The sequence below is a fragment of the Poecilia formosa genome, unplaced genomic scaffold, assembly GCF_000485575.1.
Source record: "Poecilia formosa unplaced genomic scaffold, Poecilia_formosa-5.1.2 Scaffold116, whole genome shotgun sequence".
Taxonomy (NCBI): domain Eukaryota; kingdom Metazoa; phylum Chordata; class Actinopteri; order Cyprinodontiformes; family Poeciliidae; genus Poecilia; species Poecilia formosa.
Window position 1 is genome coordinate 204,180 of NW_006800055.1, and position 25,477 is coordinate 229,656.

General features: G+C 37.0%; 1 protein-coding gene across 4 annotated transcripts in view; it reads right to left on the reverse strand.

Annotated features, from left to right (window-relative positions):
• Positions 1–25,477, reverse strand: part of LOC103143832 (cAMP-specific 3',5'-cyclic phosphodiesterase 4C) — a 138,402-nt gene that overhangs the window by 48,353 nt on the left and 64,572 nt on the right. The gene's annotated exons all lie outside the window — the stretch shown is intronic.

Here is a 25,477-nt window from a genome sequence, read left to right on the forward strand (position 1 = left end):
TCTAGGAAGAAAACCAGATGTGAAAACTAATGAAAACTAAGTCAAGCTTGATCATAAAGGACAGTGAACCTCTGGTGCATAAACTCACTGCAAGATCTCAAATGGACGTAAATCTGGACTTTGACTAGGCCATTTTCCAGCAAGATATAGGATGATTAACAAAAACATCTATCTATTAAAACTAAACCATCTCATATTTTGAGCTGTTTCTTGTTAAACTAGTGCGAGTCACAATCTTCCAACTTGAGTCATCTTCTTTATCTAGGATCTCTGTTTTCAAAGCTTAATTTCTACTTGAAAAGATGTCAAAAGGGAAAATCTCCATCGACTCCAGTTGCTGTCCAGCCTTGTGTGTTTGTGAAGAGGCTCCTGGGAGTTGCAGCTCAGGGATTTAAGAAACTTTCATCTATATATGTGAAGAATGATCCAGAAAATGACCATCGAGGCCAGAGGGGCTTTATTTATGGGGAGATGACACAGACAGAGGGACAAAGGTCAAAACTCACACACACATACTCTTCCTCCTGTGTCTTTTCTTTCCTCAGAGCGTGGGAATCGGCTGAAGGAGCCCAAAACATCACACCAGGAAGGCCAGGTTAGCGCAGACCATCGCAGAGAGATCCAGCAAGTTTAGCACTAAATGTAAAAACACGAGGATGCATGTGTGCGTGAGCGACCGTTTGCTTGCTTTACGCCTAAATACTTTAGTGCATTTGATCTGAAAGCAGCAGAAAAACAAGCCGCTTCCCTCCTCATCCAGCGCTGGGCCAAACAGACCTTTTCCTCTCACTCGTTTGTCCTGAACGCTCGCGCTCTCTGTGTTTAAATGTCATCACGACTGCACACACAAAAGAGGGTGGCCGGGCCGCAGGGTGGCAGAAAAACAAGCACCGTGGTTATTTCTGTCGATCTCAGCGTTGTGCAGAGAGAAAATAAGACGGCAAAGTTCAAACTGAGTGAGGCGAACTCACTCGTCCACCGTTACTCTGCACCTCAGCTCAAACCGGCGGCCACATTCCCACAAGAAATCCTCTGATTTCCGGTGTTCTGCATGTTTTGGCTTTCAGATAGATCCAAGTTTCTCAGAGACAAGTGCAGTTTCCTGAGTTATAGGAAAACTTGAGGTAGAGATCTAAACATGAAACTCTTAGAGGTTTCAAAGCTCTGCAGATTCGTATCTATTTCTGCCACGAGGTAAAACAATCTTTAAGGTGTAAAAACTGACAGATAAACATGAAGCCACAAATCTAACAATGAATAATATCCACTCTGGAGAGAAAATGTCTCTCTCTCATCACTTTGTTCTTTCCGTTTTCTGTCTTCCTTCTGTTCTTTATTTAACTGTGTTGTTTTTATTCCTTTATCTTTCTTTTTTCTATTCTCATGTCTTTCCATCCATTTGATTCCTTCCTTTATCTCAACTTTCTTTGCTCCTTCCCATCTCTTTTCTTTTCCCTTCTTTCTGTCTTTTTCTCCTTCCATCTTCCCGTTTCTCTCAGTCCTTTAAGCGTTCTTTCTTTCACTGATTTGTTCAATAGCTTATATCTTTCTTTTATTCCTACCTTTCTCTTATTTTGTCTTTTCCTTTCTACCTTTCATCTTCATTACTTTAATGCTTTTTTATTTTTCTTTGTTTTTCATACGTTTCCTTTCCTCCCTCTTATCCATCTGTTATCTTTCTGCTGTTCCCTTTTTTCTTTCATGTTTTGCTCATTTAGTTCATTCTTTTTATTTAATCCTTCCTTACTTTCTATACATCTTTTTTTTATTAATTCGGTTAATATTTTCTTTGTCTTGACTTATTTTTTCTTCCATTTTTAATTCTAACTTTTCAATATTTCAATATTTTATTCTTATCTACTTTTTATTTTTAACTTCCAAGTTTTCTTACTTAACCTCATTTGTTCCCTTTCATTCCTCCTTTTCTTTCCTTTCATCATCCATTTATTTTTTCCTTTATTTTAACATGAAATTATGTGAATTATAAAATACTGATACTTTTCTAAGTACCTGTTGTTTTCTACTTACAGATTATTCCATCTTATAAAAAAACTTAAACTTTTCCTCATCTTCCAGGTAAAGAACAGATCAAAATGCTGTTCATCTTGGAGAAAACTAAACTCTTCCAGGGATTTTATGTTTCTTTTCTACTAAAAAACACCAAACATGGATGCTACCAGATTTGTGATTGTCTTTGATATTTTTTAGATATTGCTAATAATAATTATAGGTCATACAAACCAGCTTGCTCCGTGCTGGGAGATGAACAGATGAACTCGATTCGTTTGGGTGTTTGACGTACCTGCAAACTTCCATAAAAGGCTCTTTCTATTAACCTGACCGATCTACTGCGGCTTTCCGTTCAGACGGAGCGGGCAGCTTGTGTCCAACATCAACATCTGATCACAGAGCAGCTCTAAATATAGCCGACAGGAGTGGAGCGGCGCAGCCAGTCGCAGCAGCTGGGGTATTTATTATTTTTCAGTCACCTCCGACTTAAAGGCGGAGGATCGACTCCTGCCTCAGAAAAGAGCAGACGACTGAGGTTTAAAAACAAAGGATTTGGTTTTATAAGGATCAACAATCCATACTCTGGTATTATTACTAATTTATTTCAGTTTAAAATGAAGGGAAGAGTTGGAAAAATACAACTTTCAGTGTTTAAAAATCTGGATCTGTAGTATATCATCAGAGTAGATCATTATAAGCAAATCCAGTTCAAAATAAAGAAAAACATCCAAACAAAGATGCTTTGTCTTAAAGCAGCTGAGTGATAGGAATCACATTTTTTTTCTCTTTATTTTCCATGTGAAATTCTATATTTGACTCAAACTTAATCAGTTTTACAAAAACTGGAGAATTTATGGAAGGAAAAAATAAAAACATGGAATAACAGACAGATAATTTGGATAAAAAAACAGATGGCTGGATGAACAGATGGATAGATTGATGGAAAGACGGGAAACTGTGTTTTAACGCAATCAGAAAGTTGTGGGTTTTATTCCGGCCTCCTCCTCCTTTACGCCAATGAGCCAATAGATAGACACACTGCAAAAACACAAAATCTAACCATGTATTTTTTCCTGGTTTTATTGCAAATATCTTCCAGTTTTCATCAAGATATAGATACAGTGTTTTAAGTAAATCATTTTTTAATATTGATGAAAAATAGCTTGTTTCACTGGCAGATTATTCCATTTATAACATGGGAAAATGTCTTGTTATAAATTAAATAATCTGCCTGTGGAACTAGTATTTTTAAATCGATAATATGGATTTACAGAAACAAGACTCCATATAGGTAAGAAGGTAAATAGATGCTATTTTTAATCAAGGAATGAAAAAACAAAGTCATGGAATATTTTCCATGTTTAAAATTATTTTAGTATATTTATCATGTACTTTCAAATCCTTGAATCCAGAGACATTTATTCCATTTAATCCATTTATCTTGATACATTTCTTGTCATGGTCAGAATCTTGAATTTAACATTATGATGTTTAAAAATACTGTCTGTATTTATTCTCACTTTTTCTCCACTGTAATAAATATGAAAATATGGCACTGTCAGCAGTTTAGTGGCAGAAATCACACTTATTTTTGTGACTGGTGTCCTAAAGAAGCATCTTATAAATGGTTGATACGTGTATCATTATGTCAGCGTTTCATATTAGTCAAAATCAATAATTATTGATTACATTTTTTGTTTTAAACATTTAAAATTCTGCCAAACCTTTACAGTTTTCACTCCACAGCGTTTTGCTTTTTTATCTTTAAGCAGTTATGAGGCACAGTGGCAAAATCAAAAAGTTACTCAACAGCTCGTTGCTAGGCAACCACAAGTTACTCAACAGATCGTTGCTAGGAAACAAAAGAGTAGGAGAGCTAGTTGAGCCCACCAACCTAGCTTAGTTAGCCATGAAAGGTTGAGCAGCTAAAGCCTTTCCTCTGACTACATCTCCCAGAATGCTGTGCGGTTCTGAATCGGAGTTCAGTGAAATTATTGAATATTTTATCAGACTAATCTATTGATATGTTTCTATCATGATATTGTTATTGATTTATTATCCATGCTTATAAAAATAGATGTGTTTTTCAAGAGCGGTATTTGTGTAATATGAAAGAGATGGAATACATATTTTTTCTTGTTACTTTAATTGTAAATGTACCACAAAATATTATGATAAAACTTTAAGTCCATTTACCAGACATGTCTGCATTGTGACTCTAAATCAGGGGCGTCAAACTCAGTTTCATTTGGGACATATCAAAACTCTAAATGTTCTTAAAGGGCCGGCCGGTGTGCCAGAATGTATTGATAAAACCTATTAATTTAAGATATTAATAAATAGTTGTTTCAGAATTCAATAACTGTCTCTAAAAATTTAATATTGAACATCTTTTTACACTGATTGTTTTTGTGTTTTTTATTGCTATTAAAATCACAGATTTTGTGTGCAAAAAATATATATATTTGTAAGCAAGTTTTCTTATAGTTGAGCTAATGTATGATGTTTTTTATTAATTGCTGTATCAGATACAGTCTATGATATCAAGTAAGGCTGAGGCAGCAGTCACTAAAAGCCAATGTTTCTGGCCATTTTCACAAAAAATTGCTGTAGAAATCAGAAAAAGATGTGGGATTCTGTTGATTTTGTGTGAATTTTACAGGTCTGTGAAAAACTGGAGGGATTTATTGATATAATTTGGATTATAGAGGGCCACCTAAAAAGCTGCTGTGGGCCACTTTTGGCCCCCGGGCCTCGAGTTTGACACACATGCTCTAAATCTTACATATAAAAGGTTGCTGTTTGTGGATTTGACTCAGTGGAGCTGTAGAGGTTAAACTTTTTGGAGTTTGCCTCAAAGGTTGATTTGCTCCTCAGGATGGGTATCGATCATATCTGCAGCGATTAGCTCTGCGCCTCCAGCGAGGCAGGAATCCATACAGTGGCTGATCAGCATTAACATCATTAGATTCTGGTTGAAAGGGGTAACGCACCAGGACAAACCACTCACACACACACACACGCACTCAGAGAGAAGCAGTGTGTGTGTAATTACAGGCCCCAGCAGCAGAGATCTAGATTTGGCTCTCGCATCGACCCAAAAATCAAACAACCCGGCATCACACTGGTACACAACTGGAAAGGCTCGTTTGGGCCAACAACACACACTCAAACACACGCACAGACTCACACAGACGCAGCGTCTTTGCCCAGCAACAGGACCAGCTCAGAGCGCTCCTCTAATCATGCACATATGGCACTAATTGGAGGCGTTCAGCGCAGGGTGATCGAGGCTGGAGGTGAGGAACGAGTGCGCCACTTCCTTCCCTAATTAGTTCAGAAGCAGCCAATCACATCTCTGATCAGCAGGACACGACAAGATGCAGACAATGTCGGCATGGAGGGGTCTCATATGTGCTTATGTGATTTCATCATGTTAGGAACTGAGGTTCACCGTCATGACTGACTCTAACTGACTAAATCAGTGTTGAATTCAACAAAATGCTGGCTGAATCTGCAAAGAAAGGAATCAGGCTAAAGTTAAATAAATAACTGTCACTCAGCACTTACAGACATTCTGCTCTGAATATGGTCTAAACAAAGTTTTGAATGAAAACTTTTTTAGGGAAAAAGCAAAAGCAACTAAGAATCAATCACCATCCATACAGATACATCTTTAAACACAAAACAGGAAAGAAAGAAACGTATATAAAGTTTGTACAGTGAGTAAATATTTAGCTCATTATATGATCTGTCAGACAATATGAACATTTATAGACGGTGTAGTGTAATGTGCACACAAGATAATATGTTGAGGAAATGCAAAAAGGAAATATTAGATGAGAAAATAAACCAATGTATGATTAAAAAGTAAGAGTAAATTTATCACCCCACTTCCAAAGTAAAAACGTTTCTGTACTTTTTCCTGCTACAATTCTTTGGTTCAATCATATGCAGGTTTTTCGTTTTGTTTTTTCTCTCTTTTAATATATTTAAAAATAAAAAGAAGGATTGCAAATTGTTATTAAGTTGTTAGATGGGAATATATATTGCTTGTTGTTGTATGAAGTGCAATATCAATAAAACAGTAAGACTAAATAAAAAACCTTATTTAATAGATACAGAATATGAAAAACAGGAAAATATATTTAAATAAGAAACAAATTAAATTAAAAAAATCCAGACTGGAAAATAAAATGTAAGATAAAATGGGTATAGTGTTGAATTAATAGTGTTGAAAATGAAATCAGATAATTTTTCTCAGGCTTATCTACTATTATTTTTCTCTCTGCAGAAACAGGAAGTTCAGTAAATCCTGCCATAATCCAGCCTGAACCGCCAAATATAAAAAAATACTTCTTAAAATCTCATTACCATAAATACCAAAACATTTTCATCCATCAGTCCATCCAGGTCTAGAGAAAAGACTCACTTCTGGCATTAGAGGAACTACTCTATGATTTTATACCAAACAGGAGGAAGTACAGTGAAAGAAATGAAGTTTAGTAAAACAAAAAATGTAATAAAATAAGAATTAAACATATTTGTCTTTTTGTCAGAAGGATATAAAGCACACAGTGCAGGACCAGATTGGGACTTCATCCTGCATCAGTTCTGATCCAAGTTACTTTGGATGAAGTCCAGTTTCTTAACTCAATACTTTGTTCATTCAGTCCTAACAGACTGTCCACAAAATGCTCCCAAAATCAGCAAACTTTACATAAAACGATCCAAATAAAACCAAGAAAGCAGAAACATAAATATGATTTTGTACTTCAAGTAAAAAGACCTGCAGCAGAGACACAAAGCCCCACTTATTAATATTACTTTTCACTTTAGTTCATTTAAGTTTTCACAATATAACAAAATAGAAAAAAACTAAAACATCAGTCCTTACATGTCTTCAAAAAACAAAGAAAACGTGTATTATCAAAACTCCCACCTACACTTTCCAGTTTATTTACATCGTAAGTTGGGAATTCACTATAAAACTTTAAATAATTTTCCTCATCATCAAGGGAAATTGCAGGAACTTCCATCATATATAATAAACTTGGTCTCTATTATTTAAACGATGCAAGGACTTATATTTATGTTTTGACAAAAACTGAACAGTTCCCTCAGTTCCCCGGTTCCTACCTGGCGTCCCGCTGTGTACGCGGACCCCTCACGACTACGTCGGTGATGAAATTCACCTGTGACTGACAGCGTGGGAGCGGGCCACATGTGGACGCCTTGCTTAATCGCTCATCAAAACTCGGCGCTTCTCGCCTGCTGCTCCCCGGGTAGAAAATGAGAGAACAAGGCTGCTTTGCTGGGCGTTAATTTGCCCCAGAGTGGATCATCATTCCTGGAGTTGCAGAGATGTCAGGATAGCACTCCAGTCCACTCTTCCATCAGCAATACCCAACAGCACAGTGACAGAAACACAATAACGCTCGTCTGCTGACGTCAGTTAGAGTTTCGTGGCTTGTCACTGAAATGTCAATCGACCCGCTGCCTCGCAGGCCTGAAATTATTCCCGGCCCAACGCTCCGCTCGCTGCAGTTTTGTTTTTACACCATAACAGAGACCAAAAAGTTTTACAAAATTGATGCCATATGAATCAAATCAAAAAGAAACCAGCTGGCTCGGGTTGTGGGATTTCTGTTGAGACGTGTTTGTTTGTAGGACCGGAGGAGAAAGACTCCGGGGGGAAACTCTGCGGTTCTGCAGGATGAGGCTCTAACTGCGAATTGGAAATGATTTGGGAGCGAGGCCAGGGAACAGCCATTGTCACGTCAATATTTCCCGTCAGCCGTCACCTCGGGTCAAAAACCCGGAACGGACGGGTGGCTTCACAGAAAAAAGAAAACAGCAGATAGGGTCTTTGTGGGTTTAAGATCATGTCTGCTTAAAGAGGAAACTGAAGGGATTCGTGGCATCGGAGTGGAGAAGAATAACAACAGTTTACAGTAAGAGAGCCAAATAGAAAGGAGGCAGCAGTAAATAACTCCAACAGGGAACACCAAGTGCCGCTCACTGTTTAATTTCTAAGCTGTGAACACAACTAATTACAGTTTGTTGACATGCATATTGAATATAAATGACCCGACTATGTATGGAAAAGAAGTTTGAGGCTGAGGTGAAAACTGTGAGGTCATTTCTAAAACCTTCTGGGTTTGACAGAGCTCAGAAATGCAATATTTGAACAAATTGTGAGTCATTATACTTGAAGAAGCAGCAGGTGAGTTTCTTTAAAAATTAAAATATATAAATGAATCTACTTCTATCATTAGTTGATGCAATAATTACAGCCACAAAAAAGATTTCCAGAAGACCTGAGAACAAATTACACTGAGAGATTATTAAAAATCTAGACTTTAAATTGAGCATATTTAGTCTGTAAATATAAAGAAATATTGTTTGCAGCAAGGCATAATTCAGTCCAGCATTTGCACAAATATTTAAAAGAAAAATGAATAACATTCATTTCTTTGTGGCTTTTGTTTCAAACAATAAAATGACAAAAAATGTGCTTAGTCTCACTTTTTCCAAACCAACCTGACATAAGGTCAGGTTGGTTTGCATGTTTTTTCTTTTCCAAAATGTGAAATCTTGATTTGAAAACTGCAAACATGAACTCAGATCATCCAAGCATAAATGTTTAATTGATGATCAGCGAACACAAAACAAAAAGAAGGAATCTGTAAGCGGAAAAATACTTTTTCCCAGTACTGCATCTTTTTGGTGCAGAAACTGGACTGACATGAGCCAGATATGAGCTATTAAATCACTCCCGCAGAAAATTCGTCACAGGAGCTGCAGGGAATCTGCCTGCACTTCGAGAATATATGAGAGAGCAGCAAGAGCTGCAGAGAGATGATGATAATCAGAGATGACTCATCATCTCAGAGCACGACTTCGTCTGCCGACGTGACTCCACCTTCCCACACCACCGACAGGTTTGACTTTTGACCTCATGTAGACTGCATGTGTGTTAGGTTGTGGCATGTTGGCAAGCGGTGAAGCTCTCAGAGGGCGGGGCGACCTGCTGCGTCAGTGTCAAAGGTCAGCTTTCCTTTCTCTGCTGCTGCAAGGGTCAAAAGATCTCAGGTGAGAGTCGGTGTCAGTCAAACCAGACGTGGCTCCACATTTATCTGTCATTTTGGTCATGAAAGATGAGATCATTTCACTTCCTCGTGGTTAAGCTCCTTATGTGAGGAGGAGTTGTTGCAAAGTATGCAAGAAACTACATTAGTTGAATACATTAAAAGATGCAATTAAACAAATAATTCAGTTCCTTTCATGAATAATAAGATAAACTTTTTCTTGCCTAAAATGCAGTAACAGCATTCCTTTAGTAGATGGTGGATCATTTGTAGCAAAGGATGAATCTGCAGCTAAAAAAAATATATTTCTAACATCAACATGTGAAAAGTCCAGCTGTTTCTGTTTGACTTAACATCAGCACAGTGTATCGCTGATCTGCTGACTGTTTTATGGTTAACCGGTGAATAACTTGATGCTCAATAGACGACTTTTTTTTTTTTTTTTTTTACATAATGTTAACCAATTGAAGCCACTTGTGGAGTTCTCAGTAGAGAATATTTACAGAAAAATACGTTTTTTTAATCTTCAATGAAAAAAGAATCTATTTTTTAATAAAATGTTGGCTTTGTTACCGCTCTGAATGTGTTGTTCTTTCAGCAACTTGCCTTTTTTCAGTCTGTTTACTTCACTTAATGATTAATTAATTAGTAAATTAGTTGACAATTATTTCAATAATTGATTCATCATGATTCATCGTTTCAGTCCTAACTGACGTTAATTTTTGCACCTTGATCGACTGATCTTTTCAATCTCATAACCTGTCAATCAACAGATTGCACTTTGATTTACTTCCTCTGAGTTTAATAAAAAAAAAACTGGGTTTATCTTAATTCCTTCATTTTACATTAGATCAAACTCTTCCTACACACCTGGAAAGTATTAAAATGAATGAATTAAGTAAAATCAGAAATTGGATTCCTTTCCATTTTGCAGAGTGATATTACCGCTACCATAAGAAATACACTTGAAACTTTTTTACACGTTTTTACCCTGAATGTGTGCGCTGCTGTAAATCTGTACAAGCAGCCAAAAAGCAACAGCTTCTATACGTAAACATAAAATTGGACGACCTTTTAACAACCCTACGCTTTGCATGAGAGAAATAAACCATCAACTGCATAGCTGCCATGACGTTTGCAGAGAAAAGCCCTAACACAACATAAATCACCACGACTTTCTCAGAAACAGCAGCGCTGAACGCCTCAGACTGAGATATCAGCTGCAGGAGGAGCAACAGCTTCACTGCCTCGCTTCTGTCAACCTACACTTTAAGAGCAAAAGTCAAAAACACGAAACTGCTTGTTCCCAGGAAGACGAGCTCCTCCTGACTGCGTGAGTCAGAGTCTAGTTATCATGGGGAATCCCTGCTGAGAGATTAATCACAACGTAATGAGCAACTCTGAGTCTGACTTCAGTCTTTATCATCATCGCTGAGGAGACACGTCCGCAAGTAAAAAGAGCAATCAGAGGCAGAAACGGGAGAAAATGTGGGTTACAGACGTGGATAAAAGTAGTGCTACTTCTCTGGTTATAAACAAAAAACTCACAATAGTCACTGAAATAACTTGGAGCTGACAAAAGTAATGATGAAGAAAAATTTACTGGAAAATAATCAATGAAATGAGATTTTAACAAATTCCAAATACTGAACTTCTTAATTCGAAGAAAGTGCTACAACTGCTAAGAAAAAAACAAACAAAAAATAAATAATATTGTTATTCCTGACTGACTAAAACAGGAAATATTTAGCAGAGTAAAAAGGCTCCTGTATGCATCATTTTATAGCGTATCTAAGCATCTTTCTGTAAGTTACTTTGTCCTTTTAATTTAGTTTCCGCAAAAAGGCAAAAAAAGAGAGAATAAATGTATAGTAAAAAAGTAGCTGTAAATAAAAAATAATTAATAGATAACTGTAAAACTTGAAAAATAAAAATTAAGTTAATTAACAAAATAATATTAGAAATAAAATAATGTTAAATTAATGGAGTTGAAAATGATTATTGTCACACTGCATAATCAAATAAGTTGGGAAAATTATTATTATTATCATTGAATGCATTATTTGGCACATTTATTACTTTATCAAGCAATTTATTTATTTATTTATCACCAATTTTGGCAGGACTGAGCTTCCGTAAGGTCAGTAATGAAATAAAGGCAGCTTTTGAAAAAGAAATCCCCTAAATATGCTTAATATATAGCTAAATAGTTGATGACATTTTGAAAAAAAATTTTTTTTCAATTTTCTTTTAATCTAAAAAAAAATAAGGAGAACCTGAAGTCATGCAACTTGCTCAGTTGTTGGAGTTTTAATGGGAAGTCAGTGATTCAGATTTTACTTAATGTGTCAACCTGCATTTCTTTGATAATTAATGTCATGATTAGATTAGAATGGAAATGTTTCCTTCAAATGAATTGATTTATTTCATAGAAACTCTTTGTTATAAAGTTTAAAATGTTTTAAAAGTGGCCCGATCATTACAGACAACCTACATTGTTGACTTTCCCTGTAATGATTGGAAAAAAAAAAAACTTTAAAAATTATCATATTTACGATTTTCTGAAAGAACAAAATGACTTTAGGTTTAGAACAAAAGTCAGAGAAGAAAAGTTCAATCTCAGAGCAACAATGAAATTTCTGAAATAAAAAGAAGAAATGCAAACATTTATGTTTTTGATGACAAATCTCACTAACTTATGAATTATCCTGTTTAACATTGAAGGCAAACACATCAGTTGAACTCTTAGATTTCCTTTTTCGTTCAGGTACAAACATCTGTTCTTCCCACAATAACTATCGAAAACATCAGCTCCAGTTTGAAAAAGGAGAATTTAAAAGTCACGAAGGCGAATAATTAGCCACTAATCATCCTTTTCCACACAGTCAACGGCCCCTTTAACTAAATAAGAAGCAAAATGACGTGTTCCCCTTTTCTGAAAATGTAGGAAAAGATTGCATGAATCACTTCAAACAGACTCTCCTGCTCTTTCTGCTTCGACTTCATCATTAGATACGTGTGGTAAATCCATCGTACCTATAAATATGTTCAGCTCAGCATTCGTTTGCAGCGTGCCCTTGATTTTTTCCCCTTTTATTACAGGGTTGACATTATAAAGTTACTTTGATCCTTTCCCCACCTCCCCGCTGATGGCGTCATTACTTTCTGGAAGGTCAGCCGCACAGTCAGTGTTTCCTTCTGTGACTCGTAAGGAGGCAGACAAACATCTGGTCCCAGTAACGTGTCGTCATCCCGCAATCACTGACAACAACTTTAGTTTCAGTTTGCCCACCATGTGCTTCTAATATACAGTAAAAACCTTCAGGAATTTCAACTTTTAGTTCCTGATTTACAGTTTTCATTTGGAGCTCTAAAATATGAGCTTTGATTCTAGTTTCTTTTGTGGGACTGTAATAAATACCTTTTTGAGGAGGTAGTAAGTTTTACCTCCTTGTCGGAGTTTTCATAAACAACATGATGTTTAAATTAAATGGCAAAAATAAGGGATTACTCGGTTCTGATGTATTTGGGAGAGTTTGGGAAACTCTTTGGAAATCATCACCTCTATAACTTATTTACTGACTCTCATTCCTCTCAGCAAAATTAAAGAGGCATGTGAATCTGATTTAAGATGTAATGCAGATCAATAAAAACTCTACACTGTTTCCCAAAGCTGCGGTCAAAACGCCACTGTGGGAAAAAACAGGAAAAAAGCACTGTGGGAAAAAACAGGAAAAAAGAATCAGACGGATTTTTAATCGCACAGGTTTGACATCATGCTTGCAAAACAGATTGTTAGGTTTTAAAAAGTCATATTCTAACACAGATTCTACATTTTTACTTTCATAACACTGCAGAAATAATGTTCATAAAAGGCTGAGCAGTTAAACAGGAAACAGTTTGTGAAGTTCACAGATGAAGTGTCAGAGGTCAAACTGATTCTTCATTAAATGTGGAGTCCCACAAGGTGCCATGTTCGGATCTAAACCCTTTAAAATTTACGTTATCATCTGTCAGGTATAACGTAAAATAAATTAGAAATGAAATATCTTGATGGACTAAAATATAGAATAATTTGGATCAGGAGTTTAAAAAGTTATAAAACTATTTAGATGCACTGAATTTATGAACTAATGTTTTAGATATTTATATTAATTCTGTTATACTGTAATATGAAAGTTTAATTTCTTCTTTCTCCTCATGAAATGGTGAAAAGTTTTAAAACTTGTTTTAATTTTACGATAAAGAGTAAATACTGATATGCCTTATTGAAATTAATAAAATAAGAGATGAAAAGAGCATGAATGACATCATCCTGAGGGAGAATGTGATAATATCCTTGCTAAATGACTATATTACTTCATGGTTTTATTTACTGGAAGCTGAAAAGTTTGGTGACTGTTTGTCTAATAATCAGAATGTCAGTAATCGTCACATCAGTCCAAATGATTCACCGCTTCGCCACTGGAACAGACCAAAACGACGTGATTCAACCGGCCTTTTCCACAGAAAACTCGCACAGAAACTCTGTTCTTCCTGTGGAAACTCGAGAAGTAAAACCATCCACAGGGGCTGCTGGTCGTCTATTCTGACTTTATCCATCACTCATCCACAAAACAGGACAAGAATGACCAATTAGGTCTGGAGAGAGCATCTTCAGGGTTTACCTTTCCTCTATCCAGGATCTGTAGAGCTTTAGAGTCAGGAAAAGAGCAGCTAATCTCACACATGCTGGACACAAACGTTTAAGTGTTACAAAGCGTTTTTAGTAAAAGCCAGTCACTAAGGAGAGTTTAAACTTCCTCCAAGCTGTCTCTTTGATGGCCTGACTTGTCAGCTACTTTACTGCCCTCTTCTTTCGTTTTCTTTATCTAAAAGAAAAATCATTGGACATGAACATTTCTACTGAAAGTGCTTTAAGCTGAAGTCAAATTCCTTGCTTGTGCAGAAAATCTTGATTCTGATTCTCTACAGTTCATTTGACTCCACTGGTTTCTCGGATCAGCCCTGTTTTTTAACTGTAGTCCACAAATTATCATCATGTTGGAGATTCAGAAGCTTAACGTCAACCTGATTTATCCACTCTGAACGTGTCATGTTTGAGATCTCTGACCCAAAAACCTCCTTTTTCATTACTTTATCCGCTGGAAGAAGTGCAGCCGAACAGCATAATGCTGCCACCACCATGATGAACAAACCAGGGAAGATTTTGACCTTGCTTATGGTCATAGTACATTTGAAATACAACAACTTGCAAGCAACTTTCCAACAAAATATTGGAGCTTGTTTTTAAGTCAATAAAAATAAGCAACTGATTTAAAAAAAAAAAAAAGATTAAAAGCCCCAAAGTAATATGATATTCATGTCCGTGATAAAAGCATTTAGACTTGTGATGGGCTATGTGGGTCAAAACCCTGGAAGTTTCTGCGAGGCTGTGATTAAGCGCATGAAAAGGTAACAGGAGCCGAGAGTCAATGCTCCATCCGGATTTTTAGGAAATCAAATTAAAGCAATCTGACCTCAGTTTAAACCCGACAGATTCAAAGACTTGTGAGGGTAAAACATCCAGAATATCTACAGCTGGTGCAAAAGTAACGTCGGTGCTGAACAGAAATAATTTAGAGATAGGTGTCGAAAAACAATAGCAGCCGTTTCTGAAGCGAGAGTCGATGTGAGAGTTTGATTCTGGTTGCATTTTATTTGGATTAGGATTCATGCTTCTACTATTTGAGAATGTGCTTAAAAAAGCTTGAAAAAAAATCTAAGTACTTTGCGGAATAAAAAAAACTTAATTTTCACAATACAACATCACAGTCAGTTTCAATAAATTGGAAGATTTGTCAAATTAAAAGTATATTTTAAAATATTCTGGTCAGAAAAGCACCGTAATATAAACTGACATGAAGCCTTAAAAACACTAGACGGTGTGTAATTAATCTATAAAATATTTCTTCACTGAGAGAATTTACTGAAATAAATCAACTTATAACTTATATAACAATGTAGAAATCTTCCCTGAGTGGATGACCTAAAATAAACCTTAGTTCATGTTTTTACGCCAAAGACTCACATCTTTCTCCTCATATAAATTAATATAATTTGTGCAAAAACCAGCTTTCCATTGTGTAGCAACACTTTGAAGTTGTGTAACAACTACATCTGGACTGATGTCATATCGGTCTTACCGCCTACGCTTCTGGACGATGTCTATGGGCCGGTTGACGGCGCACGGTGACCCGCAGATGTTCCCGCTCCGCACTTTGAAGCAGCGATCCTGGACCGAGGGCGCCAGGTACATACAGTTAGTCGGTAAACTCATCTCTGTGATTCCTGTGAGTTGCCCCTCTGCTTCGGTTTCCACTAATTGTCCTCTTCCTCCAGCGAGCGTTCCTCTGCTCCTCGGCTCCTGACGTCTCTCTGCTCCCCTCTGCAACATGTCTCCAGTGAGACGCGGGCGGACGGAGGGAAGCCCTCCACGGCGCGGTTCGGGGGCATGACTCCAGTCCGGGGAAAGGGAGCGACAGGGAACGAAAGCAGGGTGGGATTCAAAGAGTTATTTCCTCCATGGCATGCTGCTGCTTCATGTGGTGAAACAGAAGCAACCGGCTCCGAATCCACATGGACAAGTTGAGAGCTGAACTCTCCTTGTAATCCCTCCCTTCACGGCTCACTCGCTGTGGCTCTTTCTGGGTGCCTCCTCCTTCCAGGCTTAAAAAAACAAACAAATGCATGTACAGTATGTGTGGCGAGAGACGAGAGCAGCCTTCAGCTGGATTTGCTGCACCATGTGTGTGCAGAAGGTGAATACTCTGTGATGTTTGAACTCTGCTACACGCAGGCGGTTTTGTCTGGGGCTCAACAAAGACACACACTGCTCAGAAATCGGAAAACCAGATCTTTTTCTGATCCCTCTTCGGTGTGGAAGTTGTTACTGCAAGAGGAAGAGTCGGATTAGAAAGCTGCAGTATCAGAAGGATGTTTGCTTCTTCGTCTTTTGTACTTTTGAAGTCTTCTGCCACAAAAAACATGTATCACAACTCAAATCTGGAATACTGACTAGGCTTGGTTCCAGCTCTGGTTGGTTCTGTTTTCCTCCGTTTTTTTTTTTTTTTTTTTTTTTTTCACATGGTAAGGTAATTATGTAAATTTTTTTGATCTGATTCTCCCTTCCAACAATCTTAACGACGCTCCGACTACCGGGATGGTTCTAACAATAGTGCTAAAGGTGACCTAATATGATTCCTTTAACGGGTTAAGATCGGCCTACGGGCGATACAAAATATGTTCATTACATTTCCTTCATTTCCTTCTTAGACAATGATATTTCAGTCTGCTCAGTTGTGTCTATTTGAGCACTTTTTAGAATGAGCTGTTTTAAGGTGTCTTGTCACTTTAAATCCAAATCAGCTGCTGCTGGCCACGCCTCCCAACTCAACGTTTAAACTCACATGTGAAAACGGCTGCAAGGAGATGCACAATTATACAACCTTACATCTTTGAAAAGCAGAAGTGGCACTTCCTGCACAACCAACAAGAATGCAGCAAGTGGTTTCTGAATGGTAAGTCAACAACTGAACATGTGTCTTTTCCAGCAGCCATTGTACAGCGCATGCAGCAGTAAAACCAGCTGAATGGGTTACCTAGCAACCCAAGTTGAGCTTAGGTTGCTAGGTAATGGGCAATGCCTGCCAATTTGTGACATTACAGGTCATTTTAGAGACACCAGAAAACTTTAACCTATTGCCAAAAAACAACTGGATGGGTTGTTCTGCTTGTAAACACAATAGAAACCCAAATGGAAGTAGAAAAACGTGCAAAATGTGAATTTTGCATAACACATCTCCTTTAAAATTCAACTGACAACTTTAAAATCCTGCCATGTGAACCAACTAAATCAACCAATCAGAGATGGGCTTTGGGAGAGAAGTAACTACATCACATTACACAGCCAATTTAAGTTTTTATACTAATTTATTTTGCTACATTAATTAAACTACCCCATGAAGAATCTGCTTCGCCTCAAGTTTTGTAACATTTAATAAATCTAGTAAAGAAAACCACAGGTTTACACTTAAAATTTTAACACAACCCCTGTTTAGTTAACTTCAAAGACAGCAAAAGTTCACCTGGAAGGCGAGACGACACACGCTTCAGTGTTCGGTAACGGCAGCAGTGGGATTGCTTTCACCACAGGGACCGATTGGACTTACTGGAACCCACTGATGTCACAAAGTGGCAAGCTCCCCCACTGTCAACACTGCAGGCAAATATTTGTCTTCTGAGACAGCAAGAGATGGACGTGTTGGCAGTCACAAGCGGGAGTGGAGGTGGACGGCAATGACAGACCATTTAAATAAATAATTGTAGAGTCTAACCAGATGGGCTGATGTGGTGCTGACAGGGGAGCAGAGGCAGGGATTTCACTTTGAAGACCTCTCCACACCAGCATGGATATTTAGAAAAACTGCACATTTTTTTGTTGAGTTTGCACCAAAGTGGGGTTTTAAAGACCATTTGAGGTCCATGGAAAACATGCAGGATAGTAGTCAATGTTTCCAAGAATTGATCATTGAGGAAACGAAGCACAGCATGTCATCACAAGAACCTCATGCCAGTGGTGGTGGAGGGTTGATGAGATGGGCTTGTTTTTGTGAGGGTTTGGTTTTTATGGGTATTGATTTAGGTTTCTGTGTTCAGTTGGTTCTCTGTGTTGCCCCGTCTGCTCCTCGATTGTCCCTCGTTTCCCCTGATTACCTTGTGTACTTAATCCCACCTGTGCTCCCTGCTCCTGGTCGAATCCTCGTTGTTTCCTTGTCAGGTTCTTGTCAGTAGTTGTAGTCATTAGTTTGTTGTCACTACTGTCTGTTCAGGTAGGAGTTTACCAGTTGCTACCAGAGTTAGGGCCTCTGCCGCTGCCCACCTGTGCTGCCTGGATTTTTGTACGCTGACATTTTCATTAAACTGATCTTTTTCCTTCTCAGCTGGGATCCTCCGCATTTATCCTCACCAACCCGCAAATCGTGACAGTGTTGTAGACCTGGGCACCTCAGAGTCAACCATGAACTCTTCTGTTTATCAGAATATTTGAGAATCAAATGTAATGCCAGTAAATCTGTAAATAGTACCAAACAGACCAAACCACTATCAGAATAAATGCAAACTCAAATGCCAGAGTTTTGACTAATATTGCACCTCGTTGTTTCAGCTTCCCACTCTGCATTTCCTTTGAATGTTTCAGGTATGTTCTGCAAACAAAAGTATAAGCAAACAGGAAATTTCTGAGAATAAATTGCAGTGGCATTAAACAGTAAAATTTATAAACACTGAATCATAAACAGACAGGGATCTACTGTAAATGGAAAAACCTGTGACACCGTTTCCAAAATATAAAACAGTAACATTAAAATATAAACGACATTCGAGAATTTTCAACATTTACCTCCAAATTTTTTTAAAATACTACAAACAATACTACCAAAGCTACCATTTCCTTCTTAAATTTCTACAACAATATTGCATAACATTCTGATTATATCTAACTAACTTCATGAATCTTATATTATTTCTGTCCCAATTAAATTAAAAGTCACAGATGCCTGTGTTAACAGGGTTACACCACTTGGCCTGCTGCTACACTAACGGCTCCGTTGTTCAAAACTATGAGAAAAAAATCTAGTCCTTCTGCCAGCATGTTTCAGAAGAGAAAAAAAATTAGTTTCTGTCATTCCAGCATATTAAATTATTACCAGACCAGACCACTGACCTCTAGTTCACCGCATTTGCATGTCTATACAGCATAATGATACAATTTCCTCATTTCTGAAAAATTAGAAGCAATGTGTTGTGCTATTAGTAACCATAAACAGGTTCACTGCAAAAACACACAATCTTACCAAGTATTTTTGTCGTTTTCTGATGCAAAATTAACTTACTTATCACCAACAAATAGGAGCTTGTTTAAAATCCATAATTCTTGAATACTGAGTACTGGTTCCACTGGCAGATTATTTCACCTCTAACATGGGGAAAATTTATTTTTATAAGTGAAATAATCTGCCAGTGGAATTAATACTTTCTAAATCTATTCTAAGAAATTATTAACATTTACTAACTCTTATATCTTGCTGAAAAGTCACTTTTAAGTTAGTTTTGTCTTATTTCAATTGTACTAAGATATTTGCACTAGAAACTAGTACTTTTTTTCCAGTGTTGCTGAAGCAAATCATGAGTATAATCACTTCTTATATTAAGTGGAACCATGAGCTAAAATCCACCATGGAAACTGAAAATGAATTTTAATGATGTTTTAAAATAATAACAACAAAACTGACATGGGAAAGCAAGAGATCAATCCAGCACCCATGAGCAAAAACACGTCAAAAACATCCAATTCCCCTCCAGCTGCTGCAGATTGAAGCAGAGTTGTGATCCAGATTTGTTTTCTCATCTAAAGAGTTGGCCCTGTTGAATTTGCATGGCTTGATGAAAGGCTCCCTGTCATAATGTTTCCTCAGGAGCATGAGTAACACAATACTGCAGAACATCCCGTCCTGTTTATCAGCCTCCTGGCAGGAAAAGCACTAAAACCTCACACCTTTTATTAAAGGTAAACAGAACATAGAGCTAAAACAGCACAAGTTTGTTTTAAATCATTAAGACCAGGTGGACATTTGCTTCTCGACAAACTGTCAGGCATCAGGTCCAAATAAAATGAAAGCCTTGTTTTAACGTTTTAAGTGGTCGTCACTATTAGGCTTAATGAGGGACTTCTAAAGTTTTCTTTGGCTTAGTTTTCACTCAGTATGCAAATAAAAGACATGTGGATACACATCAGACTTTAAAGACTATCAACGTCAGCAGAACGTTACTGAACAGTCATGTTTTTAGGGAAAAAACAGCAAAAACCTGACACTGAATCTGAAATATTCATCAAACATGAAGTTCATCACATTTCAACAATCTTATGCCTACAGTTCTTTAGAAATCAACTTGTCTGTTTAAATGATTAGACTAAATAAAATTGCAACATATTGTCCCTCATACCATGCCTAGCCAGGTATTTCTGGTTTAGTTTCTGGTGCAAATATCTCAAAATAAGACAAAATTAGCCTGCGAGTAACTTTTCATCAAGAAATATGAGCTCATTTTAAGTCAATAATTCCTTAATATTGGTTAAAAAAGTCTTAGTTATAAGTGAAAATATGAGAATATTGTTTGAAATAAATAAATCAAATCAAATAGCTTCCATCTAGGTTATTGCATGTTTCCACTCGTGATGATTTATTGCTGGAGACGAGCTCCAAGTCTTGGACAGTGGAAAGTCTCTGAGGCCATAACCCTAACCTTTAGCTCCATCCTCAGATTCTCTAGGAAATTCAGCTCACTAAAAAACACTAATATCACATCCAGTCAGAGGAAATATAGCTCAGGAAAAAAAAAATCAAGACCACTTAAAATGATCTTTTCTCTTATTTTACTTTTTATAGCTATATGTTTGAGTAAAATGAATATTGTTCTTTTATTCTATGAACCACTAACAACATGTCTCTGAAATTACAAGCAAAAAATTAGTATTTATTTGCAGAAAATGAGAAATGGTCAGAGTAACAAAAAACATGCAACGCTTTCAGACATCAAATAATGCAAAGAAAACAAGTTCATATTCATTTAGAAACAACAATACTAATGTTTTAACCCAATGTTGCACACTTAATAAATAATCAGTGTGATTTCACAGGGGCGTTTTTTATTGTTGACAACTGTTAACACAGACAACAGTGCAACAGTGAGCGCCTGCGCTCAATTTCTGTTGGCTTGCTAAATATTTCCAATCTTGATCAAACAATTAATCATTGGTATCTTTTGCTCAAATATCAGACTATTTCACCGTAGCTCACTTCTCAAATGCGAGTGAGATAATGTAAAGAGACTGTCTGCTAACACAGACAGAGCCACAGTTAGCGCATCCGCTGATCAGCCGTTACTGCGCATGAGCGCTCACTGTGGTCTACACGCCCACTGGTGGCGATCTGCTGTAACTACAGCTTAATGCCTCTCAGCCGAATAGAAGTGCAGCTTAAAAATTATTTCTCTGGTCAAACATAAGTCTTCAGTGTAACTAAGGAATGAGAGGGGATGTAATTATTTCTGATATCCATTCTGTCACATCCAGAAGAGTTTAGAAATCAACATTTGGTGGAGTAACCAGGAGGTTTTCAATGGGCTTCCGTGCAGTGGACTCTTAGTTTTTCTTGAACTGAATGTTGGTAATTAAAAAAAACCTCCAATGCTTTAAATCAGTTTCCAGGCATAGACAATGGATAAAGTTCAATCTGCAACAAGGGTGTGAATAGTTCTGGGCTTAAATGAACAAAGCACAGCGATGTAGAAACCTAGAGCGCTCTGCCTATTTTTAACACAAACAAGCAACATGATGGCTGAAAACCCCAGCATCACAATTATAAATCTAAAGTTACATTAAAATAAAACCCATTTTCCTCCACCAGGCTTCTTGTGCAACATGTTTGGGAAACGTATCGGGCTCAGAAGCAGATGCTGGGGTCAGGGATTTACTGGGAATGAAGTGTTTGTTGGGCCACAGTGTAACCAAATCCCAGCAGCCAAATGACTTCTCCAGCCCAGCTGGCTTCTGGCTCCTATGACAGCATTACTTCTGCTAATGAGAACAAGCTGTGAGGGAGGAGTGTCATGAATGTGCATGCATCTGTCCCTGTGAGTGTGACTGACACTGTGTGTGTGTGTGTGGGGGGGGGTCAGAGCCAAGTTTACACTGATATGCTTTGAAGAACAGAGTCAGAAATTGGTTTCATGATTGGGAGGAAGTTTGTAGGTGGAGAACTGGAGAGAAATGTAATAAATAATCACAGAAGGAGAAGAAGTGTGTCACGTTATGTTTCACAGAGAAATATATATGAAAGCAGTTTGAAAAGATACATCGATCCAATAATAATATCTGCATCCGTCACGATATTGAAAAACATTTCAGATCGATTATTGGTGACAATGCGTCCAAACTACAACGCCAGATCTATTCAGTCTAATTATGCTTTATGATTTATTTTACATTCTATTTAGAAATCCTAAACGAACTTTCTGAACCATTTTCAAAGAAGGTTTGTGGTAGTTTATTATTACATGTTTGACCTCTTTTTTTTGTCAGTTTCAGTTTCTTCATTATTTATTTCACATTTACTCCTAATTGCACCGACTGAACAAATTTAAATTGTTTTTACATGTTTCACCAAGATGTGAAGCTTTTAGTGCATTCAAGTGTGCTGTAGAGTTATCAAATAAATGTGTAATTCATTATATTTATATCTGTGAGAAAAACAAAAGAAACATTTTAATAATTCAGCACTGTTCTTCTGTATCGGATTGGTATTGGCCGATACCAAACCTCAGATATCAATATCAGAAAATCCTTATTTCATTATTCTATAGAAGCATCAGGACATTAACTGTTTTTTATGCTTCGTGCTAAGAAATAATCGTAGAAAAAATCAAGTAAAAGTATGTTTTTTAAGAAAATGTGGAAAACACAGCATTAGTTGACCACAGGGTTGTACAAAATAAAAAAAATTATTTGTTCTCGGTGAAGCAGAAGCAAAGGTTTCCTGCAAGACCAGAACAAAAAGTCTCCTTCACCTGTCGATGTTCATAAAAGTCTAATTTCTCTGCTTCTCACAGAGTTCTGCTACCAGCTCCTCCAGCAGCATTTTCAAAACATCTTTTGGTTTCTTTTGTTTTCTAGGTAAAATAGACACATTTCACACCAAACATGTCCAGAAAAACCTCTTGCCTGAATGTTCAGATAAACATTTCCATGTTTATACTTGGATATAACTGACAGATGAACAGCTTCAGGCAAAAAGAAATTACTTTTCAACCAGACTAAAATACTGCTTAAGATTTTAATCAAAAACACATTCAGATATTCAGAATTAATCTATTAGAAGATTAAAAATGTGCGATATCAAAGTAATCTTACTGTGTCTAAACGTTTAAATTTAAAGAAGTAATAATAATAAATTATTTTCTTCAATTATTAGAAAGTATTTTGGTTTATTCAGATTCATTGTTAGACAGAGAGAAACCAGGTTTAATGGGGGGTTTTATGTGGAGTAGAATCAAATGTCAGGCGTACAGATAAACTGTTGTTCCGCCTCGAGTTGAAAGAGCAATTAAACAAAACAAAAGAAATTAAAACTACTTTTTCACCACAGAATAGCTGGCACGTTAAATTAGCTCCACACTGACTTTCTCCTGCAGAACTTAATTCATGAACTCCCACAAAACAAACAACTAGAGACGATTAGAAAGTGTTATTTCAGAAAATAAAAAAGTTTCTGCTATCCTCATTTAATTATACAATAGATTTTCTGTCAAAATTAATTAGCAGCAACATCAATCCTGATTTATTCAGTAAAATAAATGCAATCACAGGATGTTTGTTTTGAACTAATGTATGTTTCTGAGTGTGAATGTCCACTAGAGGTCGCACTTTGCCTAGAAAGACAATGTGTTTCCACAGAAAGTCACATTATCCATTCTGACAGCAGCCGGCAACAGAAACTGGTTCATGAAAGCAGTTTTTCTCCTGATTTTTGAGGCAAATATAAAACTTGTCAGATTTGTCTTTCTCTCAGTAGCATCTAGTAGGTTAACTCTACGAATTGTTTCTTTTTTAAGTTGCATAAAACACACAGAGGGATCAAAAAGCACCTACAGCGACTCTCTCTCTGGTGGAACAATCGATATGGATTTTGGGACGGGTGACGAAGGCAGGTTGCTGGGAGCGCGCTGCTTAGCGTGTGTGTTTGTACACACACAATGGCCGGGGAGCATGTGTCACATTCACGTGTTGCGTTCAGCCAGGCTGGCGGGGCTGGGGAACTATTCCAGGCTCAGCCCGTTTTATTTTGGGGGTCTGTTGTGGTGACGCTGCCCAACACCTCTCCCCACCCCCACACCGTCCCAGTACTGACTGGTACTGGGTGCACTGGGCCTGGTGTAGGTCCTGAACTGGGAGGAGAGCCGGACTCCCCAGGTTCTACACTGTAAAACATCTGAAGGTGGTTTGAATTGAACGTGAAAGTCCACCTGCTGCCTAGAAAATGCAACTTTCTAGGCAAGAAAGTTGCAGGCAAGTATGGATATCTACTTATTTTACTTTAGAATAATTTAAATTCTTATTTCAAATTGCATGAACAAAATGTCTGATCTGATAATGAATTTTACTAAACATCACAATGAATTCATGGCCCCTGCGCAAGGATGACGCACAAATTCGTGAAGCGTTCCTCATTTTAGTGTGAACAGGACATAAAAACAAACATTTCCCTTAATAACACTTCATAACTCGCTACATTTATTTGACTTAAAGAGTAAAAGATAGTTGACACAACTAAACGCAGCTCAAATGTTTTGGAGTGTAAACTTCACCACATCCAGGGGTTTTCCAATGAAATAATATTTTATTCATGCATCTCTGATATTATCCAGTTTAGAACAAAAAAATAAATGTACTAACATATTTCTACAGCTATAAATAAAGTTTTCTATGACGTTTTTGTAACTTCAATTGCAAAACAAAGACGTCAGAGGTAATAAATAACCACTGCAAAAACACAAAGGCTTACCAAGTATTTCCGTCTAGTTTCCAGTGCAAATCTCTCAATACTCTTGAAACAAGACAAAATTAACTTACAAGTAACTTTTCACCAAGATATACGAGCAAATCTTTAATATCGATTTTAAAAAGTGTTAGTTTCACTGGCAGATTATTTCATTTAAAACAAGACTTGTTTCACATGTTATAAGTGAAAAAACATACTTTTTAAAAATTAATATTACGGAATAAAAGCTCCTACAACTTTCTGAAACGTTACTTTTAAGTTGATGCAAGTCATTGAGTTTTGCACAGTTTTGTGCCTCCATTCTGCTTCCTTTCGATAATAATATTCATCTTAATGTCATTAATTATTATTACTATGCAAAGATGTCATCATATATTAAGCCAATTAGTTCCAGTCAGTTAAGTAAAGCATAAACTTGCATCTTCTGCCTCCATTTATTTCTTGTTTGTCCTAAATTGGAATAATTTGAGTATCAAAAGGATAAAAAATATCCAAGAACCAGAGTTGTGTTTTCAAAAAAGAGGTAATAAGCTGAAGTGCATCACTGGATTTTTTTGGGCATTTGTTTTACCAGCAGCCCTGACAGAAAACAATATAGTTTCTAACATTAACATGCTAATAATAACAAAGCTGGACAGAGAGAGTATATATTTGCAGCTAATAAAGTGATATTAGCTGAAACATGCAAACGGAAACTGAATGATGCATCTCTCTGATCCT